Consider the following 25,802-nt stretch of genomic DNA (forward strand, 5'->3'; position numbering starts at 1 on the left):
ATTGTTTCAACATGTATTATATGATTTCTCTTACGAATATTTACGAGTTTTCAACTCAGTATTATGCCGTCACAGACGCCCTTCGGAACCAAGCCCGATTCTTAGCACTGACTCAAAAAACCCTTCGAGACCAAGCTCGAATTATGACATTGGCCCGAAGGCCCTTCGAAACTAGGTTCAGTTATGACACTGGCTTAAAAGCCCTTCGAGACCAAGCTCGGCTTATGACATTGGCTCAAAAGCCCTTCGAGACCAAGCTCGGATTTAAACCCCAATTAACATTCACACATATATGCATATATATATAATTGCTTTATCAAATCATAAGCTAAGTTCCATTACTTAAAGACTTACCTCGGATGTTGTCGAACGATTTCAACGGCTATTCGATTTCTTTTTCCTTTCCCTTATCCAACTTTGATCCTCTAAGCTCTTGAGCTAAATCAAACAATTTACTTCCCAATCAAACACAATCATACAGCATCCATATACAGTTTAGAATCAATTCATTTGAATCAATTTACCACTTAAGTCTATCACCATTTCGCTTTCAAATTTGTGTACTTGGTAAGTCACATTAAACAACTACAAATATAACTTTAATACATATTTATTTTCGAATGTCCCCATGACACAAGATGTATACATAAGGCACTAACATACATATAAGTAAATATATACTTATGAAATTTTCATATTTTAGTCGATTACTTAAGTTATGCACAATCACGTACTTATATACACTCTCATATTCATTATTATAATTATTGCCGAATACTTAACACAACTAAACTAAGAATTTACCCAATATCGTCTTAATTAATTTCTACTTATACATCAAAATTTCCAATACAAAGTATTTAGCACCTATGCATTTAAACCGGATTAACAAACACCCGTAGACCATGACCGAATGTCATCTAAACACAAGTCAACAAAATCTCATGATTTCAAATCAAACTCTTAACAAGAATGCACAATGCCGAACGCTTAGATGATTGAACATCTAATTTAGACAATCTAGAGCACCTAAACGACACTTGTTCAAAACCTTAAACAACTACATGTTTGGCTATTACCATAAGTGCAATAAAAATTTATACTATCAATAAGCTCAACTTCTTGCAACAACAATTTCTTCCTCAAAGTTTAAAGGCTAAAATCAAATTATTTCCTCATTAACCATAACCGAATGTGCCATTCATCCATCAAGATTCAATTTTTTTTTGGCATGGGCTAAGTAAGAAACAAGATGATTAACCTACAACAAGCTTAAATTTCAAAAATCCAATACCTTTCACTAACCTTTCTTCTCCTTCAATGACCGAAAGTCTCCTTTCTCCCCAACTCTTCTTCTCTTTCGGTTTTTTGGAAAGAAACAAGGTGAGTACTTTTTTTTTTGTTTTCACCCACCTACTATTTTATTACATTCATCCATGATAATATGGCATCTAGCTAATTAAAGTTAATAGAAAATTCATATTTGATTATATAATTTGTAGCATGGCCGGCCACTACCTATAGTTTGGCTAATTTGACATGCAAGTACAAGCACTTTCCAACATATATTAATAGGCCACTTTAGCATTTGCCTAGCACATTTCTAAATTTTCTCATACAAGTCCTATTTAATAAATTTCACATACTATATACAAAATTTAAGTATGAATTTTTTCACACATGCATATTCATATATAATAAGCATCAAATATGACTATTAATTATTTTTATGACTCGATTTCGTGGTCCCGAAACCACTTTCCGACTAGGGTCAAATTAGGGCTGTCACAACTCTCCCCCAATAAGAAATTTTTGTCCCCGAAAATCTTACCAGTGAACAAGTTAGGATATCGTTCTTTCATAGAGTTCTCGGGTTCCCAAGTAGCTTCTTCCATCCCGTGCGCTTGCCATAACACTTTTACTAAAGGAACCTTTTTGTTTCGTAATTCTTTCACTTCACGAGCTAGGATACGAATCGGTTCTTCTTCATAACTCATATCGGATTGAATTTCAACCTCTGATAGATTAATTATGTGCGAAGGATCAGATCTATAACGTCGAAGCATTGAAACATGAAAAACGTTGTGAATCTTTTCAAGTTCAGGGGGTAAAATCAATCTATATGCAACTGGACCAACTCGTTCGGATATTTCATACGGCCCAATGAACCTCGGACTCAATTTGCCCTTACGGCCAAATTTGAGTATCTTTTTCCAAGGTGAAACTTTAAGAAACACTTTATCTCCCACCTGATAATCAATGTCTTTTCGTTTCAAATCCGCATACAAATTCTGACGATCTGCAGCTGCTTTCAGACTTTCCTTGATTACTTTTACTTTCTGCTCAGCATCTTTAATCAAATCAACCCCGAAGATTTTTCTTTCCCTAAGCTCGGTCCAAAACAACGGTGTACGGCATTTACGACCATACAAAGCCTCATAAGGTGCCATCTTAATACTTGATTGAAAACTATTGTTGTAGGCGAATTCAATCAAAGGTAAATACCGTTCCCATGAACCACTAAACTCAAGGATGCAACATCTCAACATGTCCTCGAGTATCTGAATTATCCGCTCGGGTTGACCATCAGTCTGGGGGTGAAAAGCGGTGCTAAAATGAAACTTGGTACCCAAAGCTTCTTGTAATTTCTTCCAAAATCGCGAGGTGAATCTCGGATCTCTATCCGACACAATAGAAATAGGCACCCCGTGTAATCTTACAATCTGAGAAACATACAATTCAGCCAATTTATCCAGTGAATAATCCGTACGTACGGGAATAAAATGAGTCGACTTAGTCAGTCTATCAACAACAACCCAAATCGCATCTTTCTTACTTACCGACAATGGCAACCCAGATACAAAATCCATCGTAACTCGATCCCATTTCCATTCAGGTATCATGATTGGCTGAAGTAAACCTGTAGGCACTTGATGTTCCGCTTTCACTTGTTGACATATTAAACACTTCGAAACAAAATCGGATATGTCTCGTTTCATACCATGCCACCAAAACTGACGTCTCAGATCATTGTACATTTTCGTACTCCCCGGGTGAATTGACATTCGGCTACAATGAGCTTCGTTCAGAATCGTCGAGATAAGTTCTGAATTTCTTGGAACACACAAACGACTTCTAAACCTCAAAAAATCGTCATCATCAATTTGAAACTTTGATTCCATATTCGAAACACATTCAGCCCGTTTTGCAACCAATTCATCATCGACTTTCTGAGCTTCACGAATTTGATGAATCAACAATGGTTTGGCCTTTAATTCTGCTACTAACACATTATCGGATAGAACGGACAAGTGTACATTCATCGCTCGTAAAGCAAACAGTGATTTATGACTTAAAGTATCCGCAACCACATTAGCCTTTCCCGGGTGATAGTCAATGACAAGCTCATAATCTTTTAACAACTCAAGCCAACGTCTTTGTCGCAGATTCAAATCTCTTTGAGTCATAAAATATTTGAGACTTTTGTGATCCGAAAATACATGGCACTTCTCACCAAATAAGTAATGTCGCCATATTTTCAAAGCGAATACGATGGCAGCTAGTTCGAGATCATGGGTTGGATAATTTTTCTCATGTGGCTTCAATTGCCTCGACGCATAAGCTACAACTCGACCTTTTTGCATCAATACACAACCCAACCCAAGTAAGGATGCATCACTGTAAATGACAAACACTTTGCCTGATTCGGGCTGCACTAGTACTGGAGCTTCAGTCAAATAAGATTTTAGTTGATCGAAACTTTTCTGACATTTTTCTGTCCATTCAAACTTAACGTCTTTCTGAAGTAGTTTCGTCATTGGTGTGGCTATCATCGAGAAGCCCTTTACAAACCGTCTGTAGTAATCGGCAAGTCCCAAAAAGCTCCGAACCTCAGTAATATTTCTCGAAGGCTTCCAGTTAAGTATGGCTAAAATTTTGCTCGGATCAACTCGAATACCCGATGCAGATACCACATGACCCAAAAAGCTAACTTCTCTCAACCAGAACTCACATTTACTGAACTTAGCATATAACTGCTTATCCCGTAAAATCTGCAACACTAATCTCAGGTGCTCAGCATGTTCGGTTTCATCTCTCGAATAGACCAAAATGTCATCAATAAACACAACTACAAACCGATCCAGATACTGTCTGAAGATCCGATTCATCAAATCCATAAATACCGCAGGGGCATTAGTGAGTCCAAACGGCATCACTAAGAACTCATAGTGACCGTATCTCGTTCTAAAAGCGGTTTTGGGTATATCTGAATTTTGAACCCACAACTGATAATAACCCGATCTCAAATCTATCTTTGAAAACACTGAGGCTCCCTTTAGTTGATCAAACAAATCATCAATACGCGGTAACGGATATTTATTCTTTATTGTCACTTTATTCAGCTGACGATAGTCGATGCACAACCTCATGGTTCCGTCCTTCTTTTTCACAAACAATACTGGTGCACCCCAAGGTGAGAAACTCGGTTGAGCGAAACCTCTATCCATCAACTCTTGCAACTGAGCTTTCAATTCCTTTAATTCCGTCGGTGCCATACGATACGAAGCTATCGAAATCGGTGTAGTCCCAGGTACAAGTTCGATGCCAAACTCTACCTCCCGAACAGGTGGTAACCCCGGTAATTCTTCGGGAAAAACATCCAGATATTCACAAACCACTGGTACCGATCCAAGTTTCTTTTCTGATTCTTTATTATCAAGTACGTATGCAAGATACGCTTCACACTCCTTTCTCACATATTTTTGAGCTAACATCGAGGATATTATTGTTGGTAATCCGTTCCAATTAGTAGACTCAACTCGGATTATCTCATTATTTGCACATCTCAAATCGATGGTCTTACTTTTGCAATTTACAATTGCATCATGTACGGTCAACCAATCCATCCCGAGGATAACATCAAATTCCTCAAACGGTAAAAGCATCAAATCGGCCAGAAAACAGGAACCTCGAATTACTAGGGGACATTTCTTACACACCTTATCAACAAGCACATAATGACCCAAGGGATTCGACACTCTAATAACGAACTCAGTAGACTCAACAGGTAAAGTCTTACTGGATGCTAAAGTCTCACATATATAAGAATGAGTAGAACCAGGGTCAATCAAAGCAATCACATCAGTATCAAAGAGAGTGAATGTACCGATAATAACATCAGGCGAAGAAGCATCCTCGCGTGCACGTATAGCATAAAATCTAGCAGGAGCACGAGCCTCAGATCTAGTGGTAACATCTCTAGATCCTCTCTGACCGCCACTAGTATTCCCCGCATTTTTAGATGGTCTACCTCGAGCAGTAGTAGCACCCGGTTTCCCACTCTGATTTACATTCTGTTCAGACAGTCTCGGGCAATCCTTGATAAAGTGGTCAACTGATCCGCACTTATAACAGGAGCGGTCATGGAATCTACAACTCCCCGAATGCCATTTACCGCAATACTGGCACTCCGTCCTGTCCCGACGATCATTTCCAACACTGGCAACCGAAGTGACTCGGTACTCACAGGGGGTCGATCATGATCTCGTCTGGAAAAGCCCAAAGTGTCTTTAGATCGGCCTGGATCACTTTTAAATTTCTTTGATGATTGTTGAAAGGGCTTTCCCGAAGACCTCTTACGAAATTCTCTTACTTCCACTTCAGCTTTTCTTTTCTCCTTATTGAGCTCTTCGGCTTTGCAAACTTGTTCGACAAGTACTACAAATTCTCTAATTTCAAGAATGCCAACATACAGTTTTATATCTTTGTTCAACCCGTCCTCGAAACGTTTACACATGATAGCCTCGGACGAAACACATTCCCGAGCGTATCTACTAAGTCTGACAAACTTTCGCTCATAATCAGTAACTGACATAGAACCCTGCTTAAGCTCAAGAAATTTTTTCCGTTTTTGATCGATGAATCTTTGACTGATATATTTCTTGCGGAACCCGGTTTGAAAGAATTCCCAAGTAACCCGTTCTCTCGGCACGACGGAAACCAAAGTATTCCACCAATAGTAGGCAGAATCATGTAACAGAGATATAGCACATTTTAAACATTCATCAGGTGTGCACGATAATTCATCGAACACACGAATGGTATTATCAAGCCAAAACTCAGCCTGCTCAGCATCATCACTCTCAGTAGCCTTGAACTCAGTAGCCCCATGCTTCCGAATCCTATCAACCGTGTGACAGCCCAAAGTTGACCCTAGTCGGGAAGTGGTTTCGGGACCGCTAAACCGAGTCACTGAAATGTTTGAATGTGATACTTATTGTGTAGAATATGTAATTATGAATGTGTGAAAATTTCAAGCTTCGATTTGGTTGATTGCATGTGAATTTAGTCAATAGGACTTATGTGAGAAAATTCAAAAATGTGATAGGTCAATGTGTGAGGACCTATTAGTGCATGTGGACAAGGGGGGGGACTTGCATGTCAAATTTCCCCCCCTAATGAGTAGTGGCCGGCCATGACAAGGAATGATGGGCAAAACATGTCATGAAACATGTTTTGTTAATGGAAGAATAAAATAAGGAGTATGGGTAATAAAGAAATGGAAAACAAAAGAAAAAAAAATGTGTGTGTAGTGTTTGTCCCCCCCATTGCCGTGAGCTAAAGAAGAGAAAGGGGGAATTTTGTTCATCCTTTTCTCATCTTCATGCTTGCCAAAACTAGAAAGAAAAACAAAGAAAAATTTTCTCATCCTTTGGTTCACCCTTGGCCAAAAATTTTAAGGAGGAAAGAAGAAGAAAGGTGAAGAGATTCGGCCATGCATGTAGCTAGGCTAAGGTATGTTTGATGATGTTCCATGAGAGGCATGCATGTTTTAGTTGTTAGCTTGAGTTCTACCTAACCCATGGTCTAAATCTTGCTATGTGATGGAAATGGCACTTGACCATGGATGCATCATTCTTGGTTGATGTTTGATGTTGTGGTGATGAGGCATGAGGATGAGTTAAGATTCGGCCTAGGTGGAGGTTGTGTTAATGCCATTGCATGAAAATATGAAGCTTGTTAATGATGCATGTGATGATGGCTTGATGATTCTTGAACCTCCTTTTTAGCATTTTTGTGTGAGCACATATGTGCATTGGTTGCTAAATGGAGAAGAATCGGCTAGCAAGATGTGTGCTAAGGCCGAATGTAACTTTGCATGTTAATGAGCAATGCATGTGTTAAATTGATGAAAAGGGGGAGGATGCTTTACTAGTGTGTATATGTGTGTATTAAGTGTTGAAATCGACCCCAAAAATGGACATGCATATTCGGCCAAGGGGAAAGAAATTAGCTAATATGTTGTGTTGATGCATGATTTTTGCATGTATGAGACTTTAATGTCTAATGTATAAATATGGGCTAAGTGCCTTGTGTTCATCTTTTGATGCCTAAATGATGAAATCAATTTATTTGTTTGATTAAGCTCAAGAGCAAAGGGGAAATAAAACCGATAAAGGGAAGGAAAAAGTGGTTGAATAGCTAGCGGAATCGTTCGACAACACCCGAGGTAAGTTCTTGAGTAAGAGAGCTTAAATTACGATGTGATTAAATCATGTTTTAAGCAAATTAAAATCATGCTCTATGAGTGGCTATTGAGCCGAATGTGCAAGGATGGTGTGTGCCTTGTGTTGAGTTTTGCTAATGAAAAAGAAATACGAATGTGCCATGAATTATTGTTAGAGGTGCATGATTAATTGAATGCTGTCCGGGCTAAGTCCCGAAGGCTTTGTGCTAAGTGAATATATCCGGACTAAGATCCGAAGGCCTTTGTGCGAGATACTAAATCCGGGTTAAGTCCCGAAGGCATTCGTGCGAGTTATTAAATCCGGGTTAAGTCCCGAAGGCATTCGTGCGAGTTATTAAATCCGGGTTAAGTCCCGAAGGCATTCGTGCGAGTTGTTAAATCCGGGTTATGTCCCGAAGGCATTGTGTGAGTTACTAAAACCGGGCTATGTCCCGAAGGCATTTGAACGAGGAGCTATATCCGGTTAAATCCCGAAGGTACGTGATTTGGTAATGAATGAGCTTGCTGTAAAATTCCAGCGAATACTCGAAAAACATCCCAATATGGGGATATGTTACGTATGTGTTGAATTTAATCGAGCCCTTACAAATAAATGTTCGCTCAGTTGATAAACGAGCTACCGGCCTTCGGCCAAATTAGTTTATTGTGTATGTACATAAGGGTTGTTAATGTTGTGAAGCAAGTTTGATATCGGTAAATTGCGTATTATGAAATATTCCGTTTAGCTAAATGTGTGCTATTCTTTGTGCATGCTGGAATTCCTTGCTCAAACTTACTAAGCATAAATTGCTTACTCGTTACATTGCTCCTCTGTTTTATAGATTTTTGGTTCTCCAGCTATCGGACTCGGGATCTTGAAGTCGAAGTCGCCCACACTATCAAAGGCTCTTTTGGGTACTATTTTGGTTGGATTTTGATATGGCATGTATAGGACTACCCATTGTTGTCTTTCGAGTACTTTATGAAATGTATAAGTGTTCAGCCATGCGAAAATGGCTTGTAGAAGTGGAGTATGGCATTAGACCATTCGTATTTATGAATGTATAGATGGTTTCATGATGTAACTATAGTTGGAATGGAAGTGTTGAGCAAATGATCAGCCACTAGAATGGCTAAGTATGATCATATGTGGGCTTATGTATGACAAGGCCCTAGTTGGTCCATGAAACCCCAAATTAGGTAAGGTTTACTTTGAAAACAGAAGCTGATAGCAGCAGTGGTGTGGATTGGAAAAATCACAAGAATTCGTAGGAGTGGAATTAAATAGTGAATAAATTATGTAATCGAACCTTGATGAATCTACTTTCATATGGAAGTAACGAAACAATCATAGGAACAGTACAGTAAGAGATATTTGGGTTCTTGTGGAACAGGGCCAGAACAGTTTCTGGATTCCCTGTTCCGCCTTTGGAAATTCACTATAAATTGACCAGAGATAATTAGGGGTCATACCATATATGTATGGATTCCTCTCTGAGTCTAGTTTCCATAGGAACAAACGGCATCAGTATTGAAGCTCTGTGCAGAGAGATATCCTAGTCGTAATGGGAAAAGGTCAGTGTAGTCGACCCCTGTAACATGGGAGACTTTTACTAATAAACTGTACTAATTGGCCCGACCAAAAATTCTAGAAAAAAATAAATAGGTGGGGACATGAGTCTAGTTTCAGGGAAAAATCACAAAACTGATTTTCGAGTTGTGAAACTCAAGATATGATTTTTGAAGCGACTAGTACTCAGACTGGGCAGTGTCTGGAAAAAATTTTTCAAAGTCTGTTAACATCTCGTGTCCGACTCCGGTGTCGGTCTCGGGTTCGGGGTGTTACAAACCGGGGGCTTGTTCAACCTCTACGAGTCAACTCCAAGAGATATTACAAGTGCAGGGTTTGTATTAGTTGGGGGTGGGGGTTGTGGGACAGCCGTATTAGTTCGAATATACTGATTGAACCAATCATTCATCACGCTATAAAAAGCCTGCCTAGCTTCATCATTCTGATTACTAGCAATAGATTGAGAGTCTACCGGCGCCGTCCCATGTGCGAGAGCAGGCGCTACACTCTCAACATCATCAGCTACCGCTCGGTTGGGATCAGGATCCATTACTATAAATAAACACATTTTTAGCTGTCAGAAATCACCACCCTATCAGATAAACACATAATGGCATGTATAGCTATTCCCCTACGTATTACGGTAGTCCTAGAATCGACTAAACCGTAGCTCTGATACCAATTAAATGTAACACCCCGTACCCGAGACCGTTTCCGGAGTTGAACACGAGGTGCTAACGGACTTAATTCCTTACTTAAATAGCTCATACAATTCATTTTTTTTAAATTTTCCAGACGAGCTGGCTAACTGCATCACAGTCACTCTAAAAATCATATCTCGAGTTCCAAAACTCGAAATCCAATTCCGTAAATTTTTCCTGAAACTAGACTCATGCATATATTTACTAATTTTTTCTAGAATTTTTGATCGGGCCAATTAGTACAGTTTATTAGTTAAAGTCTCCCCTGTTTCAGGGTTCGACTACTCTGACTTTCAAGCATTATGACTTAGATATCTCCCTGTACAGGGCTTCAATACTTACGCCGTTTGTTTCTAATGAAACTAGACTCAAAAAGGAATCTGTACATATAAAGCATGACTTCTAATTACCTCTGGTTAATTTATGGTGAATTTACAAAGTCAGAATAGGGGATCCAGAAATAACTCTGGCCCTGTTTCACAAAAACTTAAACGTCTCATAAAATACGGCTCATATGGTCGTTTAGTTTCTTTCATATGAAATTAGACTCATCAAGATTCGATTAAATAATTTATTTATTATTTAATTCCATTTCTACTATTTTTATTGATTTTTCAAATTCACATCACTGCTGCTGTCAGCATCCATTTTAAGGTAAATTTTTTTTTACCTATTTCATAGTTTTCCATGAATAAACTAGTAATTTGACATACATTATTTCCAAGTACAATCACGATTAGCCATGACATACGTAGCACCAATGGGACCATGATTGGCCATTCCAATGGCTAATCATTACCAGACACTTCCACACCACTTAATAACCAAATCATAAGACCATATATACAAAATGATCATAATGTTATACTCAAAATATACAAGCCATTTTCGCATGGCTATACAAATATACATTACCAAAAGATACTTAATCAACAACAAGGGTCAGCCCTATACATGCCATTATCAAGTTCAACTAAAGAGTACCAAAAAGGGGTTTAGATAGTGTGGATGACTTCGACTTTGACGCTTCCGAGTCCGATAGCTGACGAACAAAATCTATAAAACAGAGAATTAAAGCAAAAGAATAAGCATTTCGATGCTTAGTAAGTTTTAAATAATGAAATCATTTAAAAGGATGGCATAATAATATCTAAGTTTGTTTGTTTCATCCTTTGGCCGAATAGAAAATAACTAAGGTACTACTTTTATCATTCATATCACAAAGGTGGAAGCAATATATATCCAACTAAATTCATTCTATAGCCGAATACGTTCCTCTCACATTTCCGTGTCAATCTCATGCATATACACCTATATCTCACATTTGTGAAGTTGAATTCTCTAATTCGGAACTCATACATCATAATCAGATCATAAACGTTCGAACGATTTTAAACAATGGTCTAAGCATCCCTACCAATTTCAAAGTCATAATTTATCATAATCATATTCTCAACGAGAGTAAATTACTTACCTAGTTATCTTACTGTAAGTAGCACATTTGTTTAAAATTGTTTCAACATGTATTATATGATTTCTCATACGAATATTTACGAGTTTTCAACTCAGTATTATGCCGTCACAGACGCCCTTCGGAACCAAGCCCAATTCTTAGCGCTGACTCAAAAAGCCCTTCGAGACCAAGCTCGGATTATGACATTGGCCCGAAGGCCCTTCGAAACTAGGTTCGGTTATGACACTGGCTTAAAAGCCCTTCGAGACCAAGCTCGGATTATGACATTGGCTCAAAAGCCCTTCGAGACCAAGCTCAAATTTAAACCCCGATTAACATTCACACATATATGCATATATATAATTGCTTTATCAAATCATAAACTAAGTTCCATTACTTAAAGACTTACCTCGGATGTTGTCGAACGATTTCAACGGCTATTCGATTTCTTTTTCCTTTCCCTTATCCAACTTTGATCCTCTAAGCTCTTGAGCTAAATTAAACAATTTACTTCCCAATCAAACACAATCATACGGCATCCATATACAGTTTAGAACCAATTCATTTGAATCAATTTACCACTTAAGTCTATCACCATTTCGCGTTCAAATTTGTGTACTTGGTAAGTCGCATTAAACAACTACAAATATAACTTTAATACATATTTATTTTCGAATGTCCCCATGACACAAGATGTATACATAAGGTGCTAACATACATATAAGTATATATATACTTATGAAATTTTCATATGATTACTTAAGTTATGCACAATCACGTATTTATATACTCTCATTTTCATTATTATAATTATTGCGGAATACTTAACACAACTAAACTAAGAATTTACCCAATATCGTCTTAATTAATTTCTACTTATACATCAAAATTTCCAATATAAAGTATTTAGCACCTATGCACTTAAACCGGATTAACAAACACCCATAGACCATGACCGAATGTCATCTAAACACAAGTCAACAAAATCTCATGATTTCAAATCAAACTCTTAACAAGAATGCACAATGCCGAACTCTTAGATGATTGAACATCTAATTTAGACAATCTAGAGCACCTAAACGGTACTTGTTCAAAACCTTAAACAACTACATGTTCGGCTATTACCATAAGTGCAATAAAAATTTATACTATCAATAAGCTCAACTTCTTGCAACAACAATTTCTTCCTCAAAGTTTAAAGGCTAAAATCAAATTATTTCCTCATTAACCATAACCGAATGTGCCATTCATCCATCAAGATTCAATTTTTTTTTTGGCATGGGCTAAGTAAGAAACAAGATGATTAACCTACAACAAGCTTAAATTTCAAAAATCCAATACCTTTCACTAACCTTTCTTCTCCTTCAATGACCGAAAGTCTCCTTTCTCCCCAACTCTTCTTCTCTTTCGGTTTTTTAGGAAGAAAGAAGGTGAGTACTTTTTTTTTGTTTTCACCCACCTACTATTTTATTACATTCATCCATGATAATATGGCATCTAGCTAATTAAAGTTAATAGAAAATTCATATTTGATTATATAATTTGTAGCATGGCCGGCCACTACCTATAGTTTGGCTAATTTGACATGCAAGTACAAGCACTTTCCAACATATATTAATAGGCCACTTTAGCATTTGCCTAGCACATTTCTAAATTTTCTCATACAAGTCCTATTTAATAAATTTCACATACTATATACAAAATTTAAGCATGAATTTTTTTCACACATGCATATTCATATATAATAAGCATCAAATATGACTGTTAATTATTTTTATGACTCGGTTTCGTGGTCCCGAAACCACTTTCCGACTAGGGTCAAATTAGAGCTGTCACAGAATATGACTATGTGATGATTAAATGTGTAAGAATTATGAACCAATAATATTATTTGATGTTGAATTGAAATAATGTGTTTTTGTTGAGATTTAAGTGTATCAACTGACATAACCAAGATAAAAACAATGAAAGTATAATTGATTTAAGCGATATAGGTGTGTACGAAATCTATGTGAATGTTGAATGAAAGTTAATATAAAGAAAACGTGAGAGAGTAAAATTAGCAATAAAACAGTTTTGGACAGCAGCAGTTTTGTGACTTTGAAAAATCATCAAAAATGGTGGAAATCGAATTAGAGGTTGAATAAGATATGAAATTAAATTTTATTGAGTCTATTTTCATATAAAGGAAACTCTGTAAGCAAAAGAATTTCATATTATGAGATATTTTAAATTTTGTGAGACAGAGTTAGAATGATTTTTAAATCCCCTGTTCTGATTTGGGAAAATCATTAAAAATTGTAAAAAAAATTATGGGTTATAATTTATATGCTTAAAATCCTTAATGAGTATATTTTTAAAAGAAACAAACGGAAACATCATCCGGATCCCGTATGAAGAGATAATTAATTTTTAGTGAAGAAGGGTTGGAAGTGTCGGACAGCGAAATAGGGGATGCTTTAAAGAATAAACTGTACTTATTGGGGAGACCAAAAATTTTGAAAATTTTATGGTAAGAAGATATGTAAGTTTAGTTTTAGGGAAAATTAGCAGATCTTAATTTGGAGTTCTTTAGCTCAATATATAAATAATTTAGTGACTGTGACTTGAGTAGACAACTTGAGATGAACAAGAGTAAATAGTGGAACTATTTGCAATTATGATTGTATTATCTTGAGAACATATTGTGAGAATTCGTAAAAGCATGTTAATAAATTTCTTATTATTTACATACCAACTTACTAGGCTATATAGCTTACTCCTTTTATTTTCTGTGTTTATAATGTTCTCAGGTTAGCTCGGTTTGGAAGTCACCGGAAAACCTATCACACTATCAAACTAACAAACTGGGTATTAATAATTCTTCTACTTAAGGTCAATGGCATGTATAGGGGACTTGATTATTTTTGTATGTGTCATAATTATTTTGGCCTAAAATGTTGGCCTATGCTATTTGAAAGTTCATTGTTGTGTAAGGCCATTTGATGTTGGTATATTGGCTATATTATAAGTCCATGATGATGCATTTCAAGGATGTGTATGCTTACATATGAAGCTAGCAAAGACAACTCTACCGAGATGCGAGCGAGTAGCCTTTGCCAAAAAAGCGCTAAGAGCTTACTTGTTTGTTGCCTTGTCAAAGTTAGGGGATTTGAGAAGTGTAAGCGTAAAAGATAAGTTTCACAGTTAGAGTGAAGGACGTGGCCCCTCTTAGGAAAGGGCACGAGAAGAGGAAAGAAAGAGTAATTTTTTAAGGCTCTGTAAACACAATCAATAAAGAGTTCTGGATGAATGAGTGGTGATATCTATGTGTAACGTAAAATTGTTCGCAACGGCAAGTCAGATTAGTGCACGGGCTAGGGACATGGCCATGCGAGCCACACAGCCGTGTCCTAATATCACACGGGAGTGTGCCCCTATTTTTCATGAAAATTTTCAAAGTTTTCTAAAGTTCTCGGTTTGGTCCCGAACCGTTTCCAAAGCATGATTTGGGCTTCGTAAGCCCATATTAGGGACTTTAAGATGAAATGTGAAAAGTTTTAAATTTGAATGCAAAATTCATGACTCAATTTTATATGATTGCATGTGTTTATGTCCGGTAATTCCTCATACCCTGTTTCGATGTCGAACACGGGTAAGGGGTGTTACATCATGCATATGTAACTCATGTGTTTTGATATAAGTGAAGGCTTATGCTCTAAAGATGATTGAGTTGATAGTCAGTATGTGGGGTACATGACTTGTGTATGACATGAATTTATTAGCAACAGTAGAATTCATAGCTCAGTTAAAGAGGTAACGATATCCTTTCACTGACATTGTGTGGATTGATAAATATCGACCGTAGCCACGGGTTGCTTGTTCTCGAATGAGAAATTTATCACAGTCATTTGTTGATAGTGATCATATTAATTATTAAGAAGACACAATGATGACAATGAGATAAAATAGGATCGTATTAAGTGAACGGATTTAACTCAAAAGGAATCAAGGATATCTTATGAGGGTAACACAAACATGACGAGGTCATTGGACAAAGCAGTTGGATGAATTGCTTTCGTAAAGAGTATACGATAAGGAGTTTTCAATCATGGTACGTCTTGTGGACTGACTCCGTGATTGAGTAATTGCAAATTATCAGAAAATTGCTTTTGGACATAATTGCAATTACTAGAGCCTAATTGTATATGTTCGATTGGTCCTTCCGCTAGCTCAACAAAAGCTCGACCGGACTGCATTTGAATCAGAAGAAAATTCCATGACTTTGGAAATAATTTAATTGAGTCGATTGTTCGACGTGAAATTAAATTGGGCGGTCGTAAGAATTGTTCAACTAGAGAATTTGATTAAAGAAATTTCTTAAAAAATTAATTTAGAAAATCTAAGTGATTTTTGGGAAAATTAATTTTGATCAAGTAAAATTAACTTAATCAAATTAATTAAAATTAATAAGATATTTTTGGAAATTAATTTTTAAGTCAGACATTTAGCCCAATGGATAATTAAACTTGAAAATTGAACCTGAAATCATAAATTGGGTCCAGGAGCCCAAATCGAGACCAAAACCCAAAAACTAGTCAAACCGAGCTTGGTATGTGAAACCGAGTCAATAGTCCAACTGTTGGCTAGATTGGACCGGTTGGGCCGCCACTAGCCTGGACCAAACCAGTAGAAACAGAATCAGCTCGAGGTGTTGGCGGCTTCGACGGCAGCATTCCAGTTGTCAGCAAATGGTCGACGACTGTGAGTTTTCGGTGGTTGAGCAGTGGAAGAATTGTACTCCAACTGAGACTCTACCAGAGAATTTGATTTTAGATTTTATTATTCCAAAAATAATATTATTTTAATATATTTAATATTAAATTTAATTGAAAACTTATCTTAATAGTATTTTATTAATTTAATATTAAAGTGATTATTTTAATATTAAATTTAATTTAATGTTTATCTTGTATATAAACATTCTATTATTTTAATAAGATATAATATTAAGTTTAATCTAATATTTATCTTCATAAGTATTATATTAATTTAAAATTAAAGTGATTAAGATTAATAATAATTGAACTCTCTAAACTCTTCCTATATAAAAAGAGCCTTGGGTCATTATTTTTCACATACTTGAATTCAAGAGAAAGTTGTAGAGAGAAAATTCTCTGAAAAATTTATTTCAGAAACTTTCTAGAGATTTTTTTTATTTACAACTTGGCCCAAAAGTTTAGAGAAATTATAAAATTACCCCCATTGGTAATTTTTGAGAAAAAATTCTAATTCGAAGCGAGACCACACTCGGCAAATGTGAGCTTAAGGATAGTGGAGAAGACTACTCGGTCGAAGCATTCATCCTATACGAATTGAAAAGGTACAATTTTGATTAAGTTTTTAGTACTTTAGATATCACAACTAAATTCTTGTTTTGAAAAATTTTTAAAACTGTAGTTTTTCCCTAAATTTATTTTTTGCTGCATTTTCCAAACCTAGTTTTCCAGGTCGTGGGATCAAACAAAAAGCTAAAAACGGGTAAACAATTAAAAGTGGGGGGGATCAGGCGTGGGGAAAGAATCCAAGCTTTTGAGTAAAGGAGAAAAGGAAAATGGGGGGGGGGGTGGATTTGGAACGACGAGAAGGAAAGTAAGGCTGATGAATTAAAAATCTTAATTTAAGATTTATCAAAACGACATAGTTTTGTCTTTTCTTATTCATATTTTTAGATAATTTGAATTGTGTAATTCATATTCGAGTTAAATCAAAAAATTTAATTTTTTATTCGAGTTAATACAAATAACTTGAATAACTCAAACTATTTAATTCAAAATTTAAATTTTTTATTGAGTTTTTTGAATCAAATCGGATTTTCTCACCCCTAGCCATTAAGGTTCCAAAAAAGGAAAATGGGTGTTGTTATTAGGGATTAATACAATGGCTTGAAATCGAGCATAAGTTGTGGATTCTTTGAAGCTACTGTTAGTAACATCGTACTAAGCTAGTTTTAGTGGAATGACAAAAATTTGCAAGTGTACACAATCGCAACAAGTAATAAAGTGACAAGTAAATGTCGAGTTATTGTACCCACAGGGACTATGAAAAGAATTATTTATGAAAGCAATTTAAAACACTTTGGTGGAGAAAATATTTTGATTTGAAAAGTGATTAAAAGCTATAAAACAAATTAAAGTAAATAAAATAAAATAAAATTCTAATGCACAATTTCAAAAGCTGATTTGAATCAAGGTGACATAATTGTGTCAGATTGATTATATTTCTTAACTTAGAATTATTAAACTCATGTTTATGTTGTTAGAATAAATTCACGGCAACTCGGTAATTTGCTAACTTATGAACATACTCACCTACAAAAATCCATTCATCTCTTGACTGTATCTCTATGTCAATTCAACTGATTAAACAAACTTCAATAGACAAATGTGTTAAATGCACATACATACTTATGAAATTAAAATAATCTCTTGTACATATATCTATGCCAATCAAACAATTAATTTAAATCACATAAGCACATAAAAGATTACGTGAGGTAACAATGTATTTCTACCTTAAAACAGTTTAATCACAATAATCTTGCAAGTTATGCAAGGCAAACTCGATACCGTTGCTAATTTAACCCTTAGCTACCTTAGATGATTAAACATGCACTGATTAAGTATCATGTTAATTAATTACAATTTCAATCCGTTTAAATAATTAATTCATTAGTTACCTTACAACTGTAATACAAGAATAACTTAGTCATGGTTTTACTTAATCAAACATCTTATCGAGGCCTATAATAACACAAACACAATTTTAATAAATTAAGAAGACGAAATGCAATCAACCTAGCACGAATTAAATTTAAGCCATATTAATTAAATAAATCATATCAACACAAATATTCATAGACATTTTCATCAAAACAATAGCAGAATTTAAAAAGATAGGGAACAAGAAGCAGATCCGGTGTTTCTCCGTGGCTTGGCTGGGTTGTTCCACTCTTCCTTCTTCACTTGTTCTTGTCAAACCAAGGCTTCTATGAACACTTGAATGCTGATCCAAATGATGGATGAACGACTCTTTTTCAAGAGGTGAAATCGGCAAGTGGACAAAGGAAAACAAATGGAAAAATAAAGAGAGAAAGTTGAGAGAGAAGAGAAGAGATGAGAAAGTTGTGGTGTGTTGAAATGAGTAGTCAATGGGGGCTTTTTTAGGGTGAGAGGACTGCTAAAAATAACCAAAATCAGCAGCCAAAGAGCCCTCCCATGGCCGGTTACACATGTGGCAAGTTTGAAGTTTCCAAACTTGATATATTAAGGCTAGGGCAAATCTAGAAAGGCACGAATAGTGGAGGTGTTTGTTTGCAGTTTGAAGAAGCCTTCAAGGGCATTTTTGTAATCCAATTAATCGGCCAAGCAAGCTGATTGGGTCAGCTTGCTGGACGGTTTTGGGCTGCCCAAAGCTTGATTGGTTAGGTTCTCTCAGTTCGGCTCAACTGGGTCACTTTTCATAATTTAATTAAAAATAATTTAGTTAACCCAAATTAAATTGGATTAAAATTAAAATTTAATTATATTATGAATTAATACACATAATTTGGACTGTCTTTAGCTTAAAAATTCATTTGTCACGATGCTTCAAAAATCGCTTCTCAGTTTTGCGCTTCTAGTAGTGTCTGCAGAGCCAATTTCGCCCTTTGTTCAAATCTGTCGAAAATGATAAAAATTAATCAAAATTTATTATAAAATTATTTAAATTCATTATGTTAATAATTTAAGTCCAAAATAATTATTTTATAATAATTATATAATTTTCTACAATAATTTTACCGAAATTGCATGAATTTGAGTTAAAAAGGGCATGAAAAAGTGTGTATATTTTTGTGTTTCCACACCCCCAAACTTAATTCATTGCTTGTCCCGAGTAATGCACATATTTGAAAAAAATTTCTCGAAAAAACCTTTGAAAAATTCCTTCAGAACAACATTCTTACGAACAATCATGAATTTGGTATACTTATGCTCAAGAACAAGAAATTTGATATTTATGCTACTTATGTATACATATCATTCAAATTAATCTCAATCATTCTTATGAAAACAAAAATTAGACTAAAATGGTTCCTAATAAAGACATGTTAATCCTTACCAATTTGATTTTATTCCTTTATTTAAGATTAAGCTACAATCATTAAGTTGAATTTATGCCTTCATATGTTGAACTTAGCAATTTCTCTCCACTAATGTAAGTAGCATAAAAACTTGAATCAATAGGTCTTTAAAAAGGTTCTAATGTGGCTAGGCTAGAGGTAGGTAAAAGATAGATATATTTAGGCTAAAAGCCCTAGACTCAGCTTCAATTGGACCTTAGAAATATTTACTGCAATACACCAACTTATTTTTCTTTCACATGCTCTTTTGTACATCCAATTTCTTTCAAGTACATATGGTCTTTTTTTTACGAGCATTTTGTTGTATGTACTACAAATATTTTTTGAGCATTTGATACTTCTTTTAAACTCCCCCAAACTTGTTTTTAAATAATGTTCTGAATAGTACTGAGTCTAGTGCTTGGGATAATTTAAAGATAATTAAGAGAGGAGTGATGGCTAAATATTGCAAGGGTTCAAATAAAATTAGTGCCATACAGTCTCAAAGTTGGGTTTCAACGGATAAAAATTCATCATGGTTGGCTTGAAAGGCTCAAATGGTCCAAAAAAAAAATTGCCTAAATCATTTTCAACTTCCCATGCTTCCGAGGATTTCGCCTCAAGAAACTACTAAGTCAATTCTAGAGACTTAAACTTTCATGCATACCTAACTTTCCTAAGGAACTAAAAATTTTATGGTACGATTTACATGCTTTATTAAAAATACATTTATGTCATTATTAAGCTAACGTAGCAATTTATTGAAATAATTGAACTTTATTTATACTGAAGTTTAGCATACTTAATAGAATTTCAAATTATTGAACAAAATATATCCTAATCATAACTGAAAGTAAAACTTATTCTGAGCGAAAATAATTTCAATTTTTCGATCCCCCCACTTAAGATGAACAATGTCCTCGTTGTTAAAAGTGAATAGATAGTATACACCAGGTAGAAGTCTAGAAAAGAGGAGGTGAGTCAATTTGACTGCTTAAGTACCAAGCTCTCTCTAAATCCAATCCTAGACATGTGTATATCTATTGCCACACTTTATATTTTGCGACTTGTTCATTTTTATTAATGATTTCCTAATTAAACTTAATCCTAAAATAACCTAAGAGCAAAAATAAAATAAAGTCAAGATTATTTTTTTGCAGATCTGTCTGAATTCGACTTATCTTTTGTTCCATCATGTTTGTTTTTGTATGAATCACTTCACTCCTTTTTCAATATTGGACTCTATGGTTCGAATATGAAATCTAGAAACTCAGGCACAAAAATAACCGGGTCATTGTATATTTTCGTAAGAGCGCTTCTCATTGAGTTATCCCTTATTTTTGAATATCTCCAGTAAGCTTGTTGCTGCCATTGCATATGTTGCATTATATCCATGAACTTTGACAGCTCATCTTGAAGATCTGGGTAAGGTGATAGAGTTCTGAACATTGAAGTTGTGTCGTCAGGTTCAGCTTCTGGTTCCATTGGTTCTGCCTATCAGGGATTTCAGCTGATTGCATCGGTTCGATCTTTGTGGATCTTTTTCTTCTTCTTCGAGATCCTCACTTTTTTCAACTCGTTGCTATAGAACGAAGTTTCCAGCTATTCGATAGAGGTTCCAATATGTGATTGTGCCCTAGCTATAACCTGCCTTCTTTACGTTTGCCAGAATTTTAGCTTTCAAGCACAAAATTGTTATCGTAAAAAGGAAGTAAACTGGGCCAAAACGTCTAGCGGCACAATTTTACATTTCTCTTAAGATGATTTTTCCCACATCAATGGTCTTTCCAGTTAAGATTGAGTATAATAAGACCATTCGCTCTAATGAAATTGTAGTTCCATGTGAAATATGCATAAGGCTGGATTAAATGAAATAGAACTACATCTTCGAGTGTGGTGTCAAATATTCTCTTCGACAAGTGTGAATTCCTTATTTTGACATAATCTACTTAGAACTTGGAACTGTAAGTTCCTCGAGAATTTCTTGCAGATTTTCAGGCTCAATATTGCTCATCAAGGAAGAATATTCGTCGTTTTTAAAATCAGGTAATTCAAAGAATTCATTAATAACGTTTGAGGTTATTGGTACCTTGATTCTGCGAACAGGAACTTCCGTCAATTCGCTTGAGATTAAATTCACATAAAACTCACGAACTAATTCATCATCCATACTAGGACTTTTCTCACAAAACAACTCCCAATTGAGAGTTTTCGCAACCTAACGAATACTCGTAATGAAATCAATGTAATTGCTTTCTTTCAGTGTAAAGCCCTTTTCTGGATGCATTCATCAAGTTTTTGGCACTGTTGCCAGGGACTAAGATATTTGGAACGCTTGAATTTTATGAATTTAGCCATTTTTTCTTATTTTTATTGCAAATTACTTTTTTTTAATTTAATTTTTACTTCTCTTCTAATCTCCTTGTTATTTGCTTCTGACAGGAATCTCTAGTTTATGACTAGAAAGAACCAGTTAGGACCGTTGCTATTTGGTAGTGAGATAGAAAGCACAGCTTACAGAAATCGAAGAGAAATAAGGCGAAGCCTACAGTATATAGAGGAAGAGCAATAGGATGTGACCGATATACCCGAAGAGATGGCAGACAATCTGAATAATCTGCTACCTCTTGTAGTTGCTGCAAATCCAGTAAATTAGAATCCTGCTCCTTGTACTATGTATGATTGTGCTAAGCATACTTTAACAGGAACTAAATCGAGTATTGTTAGACCTGCTATTTTTGCAAATAATTTTGAACTGAAACCTAACACGATTCAAATGATACAACAGTTTGTTCAGTTTGATGGTTTGCAGGACGAGGATCCAAACACTCATTTAGCAAATTTTTTGGAATTCTGCTACACCTTTAAGATCAATGGCATTTCTGATGATGCCATTCACCTTCGATTGTTTCTCTTTTCATTACGGAATAAGGCTAAACAGTGGTTAAACTCGTTACCACGAGGGTCAATCACTACTTGGGAACAAATGACCGAAAATTTTTTGCTTAAATATTTTCCATCGGCTAACATGGCTAAATTGAGGAATGATATCTCTTCTTTTGTGCAGATGGATTTAGAAACGCTTTATGATGCATGGGAGAGATACAAGGATTTACTGAGAAGGTGCCTTCACTATGGGTTACCTTTATGGTTACAGGTTCAGACCTTCTACAACGGTGTAAACCCCTTAACAAGGCAACTGATTAATGCAACCGCCGGTGGAACCTTGAACAACAAAAAATTTGAAGAGGCTTACGAATTTATTGAAGAGATGTCACTAAACAACTATCAGTGGCAAGTCATGACAACGAAGCCGACCAAAGCAGCTGGTGTTTTCATCCTCAATGCGGTCACTATGCTATCTAACCAGGTAGAACTATTGAATAAAAAGATTGATGATTTGTATGATTCTACTCAGGTACATCCAGTGATGAGGTGTAATTCAAATGGAGGAGGGATACACAACACAGGTTATCCATCCTTCAACCCTAGCACTGAGGGAGAACAAGTCCACTATATGGGTAACAATTCTAGTCCTCAGAATAACCCTTATAGTAACACTTACAATGCAGGTTAGAGGAGCCATCCTAATTTTTCGTGGGATGGTCAAAGGAATCAAAGGCCACAACACCCTCTAGGTTTTTAACAACCATCGTACCAACAGGAGAAAAAGCCGAACCTTAAGGAGATGCTTACAAAATTTATCTCAGTGTCAGAAACTCGTTTTCAGGATATTAAGATAGCACTTAAAAGTCAGCAAGCGTCAATTCAAGGGCTCGAAACTCAAATAATTCAGCTTGCTAAGTTGATCTCTAAAAGACCGTAAGGTGGCTTTCCTAGTAATACAGAAACTAACCCAAGGGAGCAACTCTATGCCATCACTGTGCGCGACAAAGAAGGGTTAGCTGAATCTAAATCTGAAACGAGGTAAGAAGCGGTTGTAAGCAATGGTAAGGTTGAGGTGAGTTATGGTACACAAAAGCCGGTAAGCAAAGAATATAGACCTCGTTGCCATACCCCAATGCGACAAGGAAAGACCATATAGACGAACATTCCATAAATTCCTTAAATTACTTAAAAAATTATACATTAACTTACCGTTTATTGAAGCTCTTTCACATATGCTAAACGCAGTTAAATTTTTAAAGGAGCTTTTAGCAAACAAATGAAAGTTAGATAAGTCATCGCATGTGGAGTTAAATGCAGTTTGCTTAGCTATTTTGCAAAACAAGCTACCCAACAAACTGAAAGATCCAGGGAGTTTTACGAATCCTTGTCTAATTTGTAGTTTGAATGTTAATAATGCTTTAGCTGATTTAGGGGCAAGTATTAATGTCATGCCCTACAAGATGTTTAAGCAGATAAGACTAGGGAAACCCAAACAAACTAGGATGAGCATACAATTAGTTGATAAAACTATTAGATTTCCTACGGGTATCGTTATAGATGTGCTTGTTAAAATTGAAAAATTCATATTCCCAGTCGATTTCGTTGTCTTAGACATGGATGAAGATAGTGACGTACCCTTAATTCTAGGCAGACCCTTTTTAGCAACTGCTAGATCTATCATTGATGTTTAACATGATTAAACTTTAAGCTCGTGATTTTGACAGAAAGACTAGTGATCGAGATGATTACACAAGTTCTTTTAATGTGAGTAACCTTGTTGCTCAACCCTCTTTACAGGAAAAACTTTCGAGAAGTACAAATGAGCTACGTTCTAGTCCATGTAATAACAAGACTATCCATGAAGAGCAAAGGCTACAGATCGAGGAACTAGATGAATGGCGAACACAGGTTAAGGAGAAACTGAGAATATACGATGAATCAAGGCAGTGTCATGACAAACTTAAAGGGGAATCGAATCAACTTAAGGTTGGAGACAAAGTACTGTTAGATGAAGCATACCCTCGTGTTGCCACTTCTGAACCTAATGGAGCTATACCTTTTCCGGTACTCAATGTTTTCCCATACAGTACAGTCGAGGCAACTCATTTCAAATTCAGCACTTTTAAGGTAAATAGTACTCGTCTAAAACATTATTTTGATAAGATTGATAGTAAGAATGATGAGTTTAACTCCTTGAACCACCATGACCGTGCAAATATGAGGTGAGTTGAGCTTAAACTTTAAATAAGCACTCCTCGGGAGGCAACCCGAGCACTAACACTACTAACCCGTCTATTTTATTTATTTTTCGTGTTTTTTTATGTAGGTACAGTGACCCATACGGCCTGGACACACGGGCGTATCCTAGGCCATGTGAAACCTGGAGTTTAATTTTTCGAATTTTAACAAGTCAGAAAGTTACACGAGTAAAGCCCACGGCTGTGTGCAAGATACAGTCGATCTACACGGGCGTGTGGTAGGTTACACAGGTGTGTGGGTGAGCCACACGGGCATGGGAGAAGAGAAAAACATAGAGCACGACCATGCAACACGACCGTGTGAACCATACAGCCTGAACACACGGGCGTGTCCAAGGCCATGTGACGAAAGGTCATAAAATTTTTGTGATGAACATGGGCTAGATTTGAGCTACACGGGCGTGTGACACACCCGTGTAGCCAACACGTGGCCGTTATACGACCGTGTCACCATAAAAAAAAAACCTTAGCCCCTTTCTTCATTCTTTTCTGTTCTCTCCCAAATTCCCCTAAACCCTAGCCGCTGCAACTCCACTCTCCCCTCTGTCTGACCACTGTTGGAGCCACCTAGCCTCGCTATGTACTCCTCAACCCTTTGCGTATACACTTTCATCCCTTTTTCCCATTCCTCACTTATCCCTTCACCACCGACCAACATCACCTCAAGCTTCTATCCCCACAACCCAGCCCCACCGTCACATGCCTATCCCTTCCTCTCGCCACGGCCACCACTGCTCGTACCATCTAGCCTTGCTCCGATGCCCGTGTGACTCTGCCGACTATCAACCTTACCGTCGGTCACCCTTCTCAAACCTTGTTATTGTCATCCTTTATTATTATTAGTTGAATTATTATTTTGTATTTTGTTTCTTTATTTTATTTCTCTTTGTCGCTACTGATTTTATTTACTCCTTTGTTCTTAATTAGTTAGTTAATTCCTTGATGTTAATCTTGTATTTTTGCTTCATTAAATTCTGCATATCTTCTATTTTCATTACTGTTCTTAGTTTTATAATTTCATTTTTTTTGCTCTGTTGCTTTATGGATTGGTCTTAGGTTTCTCTTAATAGGCATGCTGTTTCTTAGCCCCATTATATTCTATGTTTATTTTCGTCCAATTTTGGAGCTTCGTTTAAATTTTTATTCTATCCTTACATACCGCTATTAAATGTGTTCATTCATTCTAAAACATTTTGCAGGCCCATTATGACGAACACATGAGGTAAGTCAAAAGTGGCCGTCCCCACTTTTAAAAAGCAGAAGGACTCAGGCGCAACCTTCTCG

At 36.1% G+C, this 25,802-nt stretch overlaps 1 non-coding gene across 1 annotated transcript; it reads right to left on the reverse strand.

Annotated features, from left to right (window-relative positions):
* Positions 1 to 22,405: 22,405 nt before the first annotated feature.
* On the reverse strand, positions 22,406 to 22,512 carry LOC121229782 (small nucleolar RNA R71). The gene has a single exon (XR_005927738.1). It is a non-coding gene; the product is annotated as a small nucleolar RNA R71 (small nucleolar RNA).
* Between the last annotated feature and the right edge of the window lie 3,290 nt (positions 22,513 to 25,802).

This window comes from Gossypium hirsutum, chromosome A05, assembly GCF_007990345.1.
Source record: "Gossypium hirsutum isolate 1008001.06 chromosome A05, Gossypium_hirsutum_v2.1, whole genome shotgun sequence".
Lineage (NCBI taxonomy): Eukaryota > Viridiplantae > Streptophyta > Magnoliopsida > Malvales > Malvaceae > Gossypium > Gossypium hirsutum.